The sequence below is a fragment of the Rhipicephalus microplus genome, chromosome X, assembly GCF_043290135.1.
Source record: "Rhipicephalus microplus isolate Deutch F79 chromosome X, USDA_Rmic, whole genome shotgun sequence".
NCBI lineage: Eukaryota > Metazoa > Arthropoda > Arachnida > Ixodida > Ixodidae > Rhipicephalus > Rhipicephalus microplus.
This window is the reverse complement of record NC_134710.1, coordinates 441,973,221-441,980,452: the sequence shown is the minus strand read 5'-3', so window position 1 is coordinate 441,980,452 and position 7,232 is coordinate 441,973,221.

The window sequence follows — 7,232 nt, the reverse complement described above, 5'->3', positions numbered from 1 at the left end:
CTCCACCCCAGTGTAGGGTATAGCCAATCGAGCCAAGGTTGCTAAAGCTCCCTGCCTTTCCTCTCTATCTCTCACTCTGTCTATCTGTGGCCCATGAAAGGGAAATGGAGCGATTGAAGCTTGAGCTTCGGATTGTCCTGGCGAAACGTGCCGGTGGTCAGGCAGCAGTAAATGAAGAGATTCAAGATAGACCAGGCACAATAAACTTCGAAGGTGCGGCTGAGCTAGCTGGTGAATTAACGCGTTCGATGCACTAACCACTGAGCTATCACGGCGGCAGCTGGTGAATGCAGCGTCCAGCGCTAGTCGGAAATGACAGGCATCTCAAGCGTGGCCGAAAACCAGGCTGACTTGCTCGTGGATAAAGGTTTTTCTCGGCTTAGGGCGTATGCAGTATCCTTCACTAAGCAGAAAGAGTGTGCAGAAAGACTCGTCAAACCAGAAAGCACACAGCTGGAAGTGCTATGATCAGTAGATGGCGATGTGGATGGGCAGAATAGCCAAACGGTAACTGTCAGCTGTGTGGCATACAGTGTTAAAGCTAAAAAAAAAGACAAAGGAAGTAACCGATTGCCGGTACAATGCTTCTTAAGCGTCTCGAAGGCTGAATCGTTTTCTGTGGCTTCTGCGGTTACAGAGGGCATTTCCTCAAGAATAACTTGACAGCCAGACTTTGAGCCATATGAAGACGTGAGGATGAAGGTGGGGGTGGTTCAGACGCTCTCATCTCCATGCACGTGAAAGCAAATCTAATAATCAAACTCCCGCCTTTGTTGCAACTATAGTGAACTAGAATATGTTCTAGGGGCGCAACCGGCAGACCACAGGTGCTGTCTCGGTGGCTCAAAACGACGCTTACGGCCGGCAGGACTTCTCGTGGCACCTCTGCGCTTTTTTTTTTGTCATGTGTGCAGGCGAGCGAGCGCCGGCGGCGTCTTCTCTGGATAACGCGGGCCCCGCCGCGGTGGTCTAGTGGCTAAGGTACTCGGCTGCTGACCCGCAGGTAGCGGGATCGAATCCCGGCTCTGACGGCTGAATTTCCTATGGAGGCGGAAATGTTGTAGGCCCGTATGCTCAGATGTGGGTGTATGTTAAAGAACCCCAGGCGGCCGAAATTTTCGGAGCCCTCCACTACGGCGTCTCTCATAATCATATAGTGGTTTTGGGACGTTAAACCCCAAATATCAATCAATCAATCTGGATAACGCGGGCAGCGCGGGAGTCAATCAGTGCGTGTTAGTGTGTGTCAATCAGTGCGAGTTTGACGCGTTGAGTCACCGCCAACTGAAGAAACTTCGTCAAGGCCTTCAAGCTCTACCGCATATGTCAGCGAGCTGACGACGATAGTTGTGTTGTGCGCTGTGGTCGTATCCGAAGCAACCGACGCCGGCATTCGGCGGCTGTTCGCATCGGCGTTGCAGTCCATGCAACATTACTGCGCTTCGACGAGAAACAACGAATGTTGCGTCGTTCTCTGTGTACCTTCGAGCTCTTCGGAGTTGAGATGTGTGCTTCTTGTGGTTGTGGTCCTGTGCGTTTGTTAGTGACCAGATTGCGAGCAGCTGCGAAGGAAGTGTTGAGTTCACATTTCTGTGGAAACCGTGAATGTGGGCCGCGAGTGTATATATTTGAATTTACGACTGACCAAGACGCGTGGAAGGCATAGATACGGGTAGATACGGGCTATCCTAATAGATTGTATTAGCCCAACAAAACATGAAAAAGTAAATATGCTGCTTTTTTCGCTTCTAGTATTGTGTTACGTCTATTATCGTGTTATTCGGTGTCATTTTTATCCTATGCACGCGTTTTGAAGTACACGTTAAGGCCAATAACATAAACGGGAAAATAATGCTGTTGCTTTGTTGTCATTCGCAAATGTTCGAAATAATTTTTAGCTCAATCGATATAGACAATAGGGCCAGCAACGGCCAGAGGAAGATCCTATAGTGTACACGAGACGCGCTTGTTGTATTCCCCAAGTCTGTGTGCGTGCTTCTCAACCAGTGCTCTTGCGGGACGCGTATACCGCGCTCTTATGAGCCGTGTAAGAGAGTGAAGCTGATGAGCGTCTCTTGCAGGCCGGATTATTGCATTTGCCATTGTAACGAGTTACTCTACTGCACGTGCGCCATTGCACTCTGCTGCACAAGGACCATGGTGGAGTTTTTTTTTTTTTGGGAGATATTTTGCACCAACCTACATGTAGCTTGTGACAAGTTGAAGCGGAGAACAGATTGTCACTATTTTGCCCCGGGTTGCCGAAGCCGTTACGGGGCGCTCTGAAGGCGTCACTGTTTCGATCTCCCATGTAAACGCTGTGTTCAGGTTGCCTACGAACTAATTTTGTCACTATACGCCTGTTTGGGCCAGATAGCAAACACGCGTTCCAAGTAGCCATAGCTGCAGCTTTGCTGGAGCCTGCGATTGCCTGACGATGCAGCCGAATCTGGCATTAAAGTAGTAGCGGTGCCACCTGGCAGCACCCGCATGAAAGCTGATGCCATAACCCGGCCGATCACGCCACTAGATCACATTCTGGTCTACTGTAGTTGTAACAATGCATGGAGGAAGGCATAAACTGAGAAGATGCCGTTACGTCACATTTTGTGAAGCTGGAAGTAGGGAAGAGTAGAAGACTCCTTCTCTCAACTGGTGACCAGTAAGAGAGCGAGGAATAGGGGGATGCGTCGTCTGCTGCCGGCTTCCGGTTCGAGAAGAGCAGGCGACGGTCAACCGCTTCCCCTCAAGCCTCATAATATTCGGCATTCCCGCGTGCGATCACCCGTTTATCTTTGTGCCGATAAACCATGGGCGGTTGTTCAGCCGTTGGCTTTTCCAACTTGAGCGTGAAAGGCAAATGCATGTATTGATTCCCATGAAACGAAGAAAGAAAAATGAGGTGGGCTGCGGCTGTAAAGAGAGCCACAGCGCCAGGTAGATTTTGGGTACCGAACGTTGACGTCAGAGTGTGCGAAGACCATTTTATCACTAATATACGTGTGTATTCCGCACTAATAAAAAGCTTACGCGTGAACTTGCTCCGAATATTATATGGCGAAACAAATAGTCACGCAGGCGCACCTAGCCAATATATTATGGGAACGCACGAGCGAAATCTATCTGCCATAAGAGATGAGCACAGGCCATTGCACCCATATAGTATATGACAAAAAATGCAAAGCTTCACTCAAAAGTAAGTTTACACGAAGCGCTGGACAAGTCCGTTTGCGTTTATCTTGGTTAAATTGTGCGCCAGGATGGCACACAAAGGAAGAACTGCGTTAAACAAGCGCAGTATTTTGATTATTTGGCACTGTCTATGTCTGACTGTATTGTTTATGTGCTGCCGTGCTTCGCAGCTTGATCAAGATCGCCGTTCCAACAGGCGTCTGGCTTCGACTAAGAAATGCTTCTTATGGTGCACTGAAGGCTAGAAAAAAAAAGATATCTCAACGCGCTTAACAAGCGCTGCGCTTCATGCCGACCGACCGACGATGTCGGCCGAAGCAGCGATCCCGAAACAAACTCTTAGCACACTGCTACAGTCATCAACATCCCCTGATATCTTGAAAATTGTGGTTTTTGTCTGCAGTAACGTATCATACATTGAAAACTGTCTTCTGTAACGAGTGACCTGCTAGCCAAACTGACAGCATATCCCGAGTAGCACAAGATCATTGCAGATCATTTTAGTGCGGTAAAAAAGTTTGCTTAGTGTTCATGGCTTTCGTAGCTTGTCATTGTCGCAGTCACGATTAGCAGAAACAAAAAAAACAACTGCTAAAGCACTGACATTGCACGGATAGATGCTTTTTTCAATGGAGCGGTACAAAAATGCACGCGTGCCACTGCTAACCCACCTGGTGCGTCGCACTGGAAGCCATCGTATCCCACAGTTCCCTGCGATTGCCCATATTACCAGTCACCTATTGTGGGAACGCTACGGCGGCTCGCGCATGCGCAACGAGCGGCAGGGAGAGGGAGGCGCCGGCGTGCCCGTTGGCTCACTTTGGTAAACTCGCTGCCCGGCGCACGGCTACAGTTTACCTAAAGGGGGCAGTGGAATGAACGAGGTGGCCGCGCCGCACCTCGGCTGATTCTCCGGTGGGTGACAATAGCGGCGGCGCTGTTGTCCCATGACACTGAAGATCTCAGCGGCGTCTGCATTGGGAGTCTACGCACCGTAGCCTGTGAATGCGTGTAATTGCCCGTTTTAACGCGTTTAACGCGTTCCTGAGCCTTTATCAGCGGACGTACCTGCTACGCGGCATGGTGCATAAGTGAATATGCAGGCATGCCGAAATTGTGCCGATACATTCATCGTTTAAAGAGCCTGCCGACCCATAAAAAGTGTCAATCGGAATTCGCATCTATCCACCTAGCTTCTCACTCAAGCAGAGCTTTGAGCTGCGTTACATTATAAGTGCCTAGTGGTGAACTACAAAGAAAGGAAAAGTATCAAAACCGCGATTAAATAATACGCTCGTTTTTTCGGTAGTCTTTGCAATATCCAGAGCACAGTGTTTTTCATATGAGCCTGCATGCACTCGCTTGATTCACGAGAAACCCGAGTATAAGAAATGTTTTTAACACATTTATATCGGAGACGACTCAGTTTTATGATGCCAGTTTTGAGGAAGATAATAGTTATGGCTTTCTGAAAGGCTTATACATATTTAACATATTGAAAACAACACAGAAACATATTAAAAAGTGTCAATTGTATATATATAGCCCGTCTGGTAATCTGCGTAAATTCATTGTAACCACTTCTCAATCCGTCTCAAAAGCTCACATTGTGCTGCTTTCTAAATATTCTGTTGGCGTAACGCCATTGGAAGCCAGCAAACTTATGACGATGTGTTGTAATATAAGTGTAGTTCCATTATTAACTGTCGAAAGAGTAGGCAGGCAGTGGTGCATCTTGTTTTGAGAAATTTAACTTGTATATGTACACAATAAACCAGTCAACACATACACACACACACACATCACACACACACACACACACATATATATATATATATATATATATATATATATATATATATATATATATATATATATATATATATATATATATATATATATATATATATATATATATATATATAATGTTACCGCATATATTATTTAGGTATGTGTGCCTGTGTAGCGGGGAGCACGGTGGTGACAGAAGAAGGGGACGTTCGGTTGGTGGCAGGAGCTCGCTGGTGCGCGTTCACTGCTGTATACAGTCCAGTCGACCGTTACGTCGGCTCCTAATATACCCCTCTTATAGACGTAACAGAGTAGTTGAGGTGCTGGGTACGGCACGTCGACGTACCACGGAGCCGCAGCTGTGCGGAAATCGCCGGAGCAGTCGTCTTGCCGGTCTGCCACCGACAACAACCGTCATGGCGAGAGCGAAGGTCGGGATTCAACTCCCTCGACTTCGTGCAGGTCTACGCTGGCAACACCTAGGCATCACTACATGGACTCCCGCCCATTCGCGGGAATGGCAGGAGAAGATGTGGACGCGTGGCTAACGCACTACAAAAGGGTGAGCCGGTGCAACCACTGGAACTCTATCAATCAGCTGGATAACGTAGCACTGTTTCTCACGGACACTGCCCTGATGTGGTATGAAAACCATGAAGAGTCCTTGACAAGGTGGGCTCTTTTTTCTGAAGAACCAAATAAGTGTTTTGGTGACTCCGACTCAAAGAACAAAAGCGTGGAGCGGACTGTGGCTGGAAGAGCTGACTCCTGGAGAAATGTGCACTGCTTATATAGAGGACGTTCTTAAGCTTTACAAGATTATAAACCCACAAATGTCTGAAGAAGACAGGGTTGGACACCTCTTGAAAGGCATAGTGGAAGGCGTTTACAATTTTCTGATAGGCAGGGATCACCTCATCTCTGTCTCCGACGTTCTACATCACTGCCGCACGTTTGAAAAACTGAAGACTTGTCGCATTGCCCCGAAATACGGCAGCTGGCAAATGTGGCAATGGTCGCCAGCATCGACGTGAGCCCGCCCACCGACCTTGCCGCTACTATTTGGGCAATAGTGCGTGAAGAGCTGCAGCGACAATGTGGTGGGGTTGACGAAAGCATTCCTCATCCACCTACCAATCCACCCTACTACACGATGGCGCCATTAGCTCCTTTGCCACCATCGGTATGTGTGACAGACGTCAGCGAAACTGGAACTCCGTGGCCACGTCGTGACTCATTCACGGCCAACCAGCGCTATGGCCAACGCGTTCGTCACGGCCCCGCCACATAGAGGTGGGCAGCCCCCGCTCAGCAAGATCGTCACCGACCCTTCACAGCTGAGTGGTATCAGCATTGGTTCGGCGGGCGTCCTCTACCAGTCTGCTACAACTGTGGCTTCGAAGGCCACATTGCCAGGTTTTGCAACTACCGGCAGCCGCCAAGATACGACCGATCAAAGAGATATAACCGTTCAGGCTTTACCCGAGCACCCACATTCCCGTGAAGCGCGTTTCACGAAATTTCCGGACCACTACGAAACCAATCTCCGGCCTCTGACCGCAGTGTGACACCACCACCTGCCTCTCGCGCCAACCGATCACCATCTCCTCGGCGCCGCCACTCCACGCCTCCTACGGGAAACTAGCCGGCGTGGCCGTTGGAGGTGACGTCGCCGGACAGTCTTCGATTTGAACAGATATACCTCAGTTAGCTTCCATGTTTAGAAATAAGGTTCGAGTGCTTATCGATGGTGTACCAAAAATGGCGTTGGTGGACACAGGCGCAACCGTGTCAGTGATGAGTTTAGTTTTCACCCGCCTCCTTGGACGAAACGTTATGTTTCGTTAGGGCCGTCTGGTATGTTTCGTGAAGTGAGCGGAGAGGTATTACAACCTGTTGGTGTCTGCACTGTGACTGTTAGTTTGGCATGCCAGAACTTTGTTGCAGAGTTTGCTGTTCTCCCTCATACTACGCATGACGTTATTCTGTGACTCGATTTCTTGAAGCTATGTGGTGCCACTGTAGATTGCCGCACAGGACAAATTACAGTAGATTCCGATATCCCAGTTGCGTTTATAGAAAACTCGCCCTGTTAGGAAAGTGCTCTTTGCGTGTCCGTGGACACAACTGTGCCACCATTGTCTGCGAAATATATCCATGTTATCTGTTCACCTGCAAGCGAGAAAACATTTGACGCAACTGTGGAGCCCGTGAATCTCAGTTGCATAAAGAAGACAGTTTTAATACCC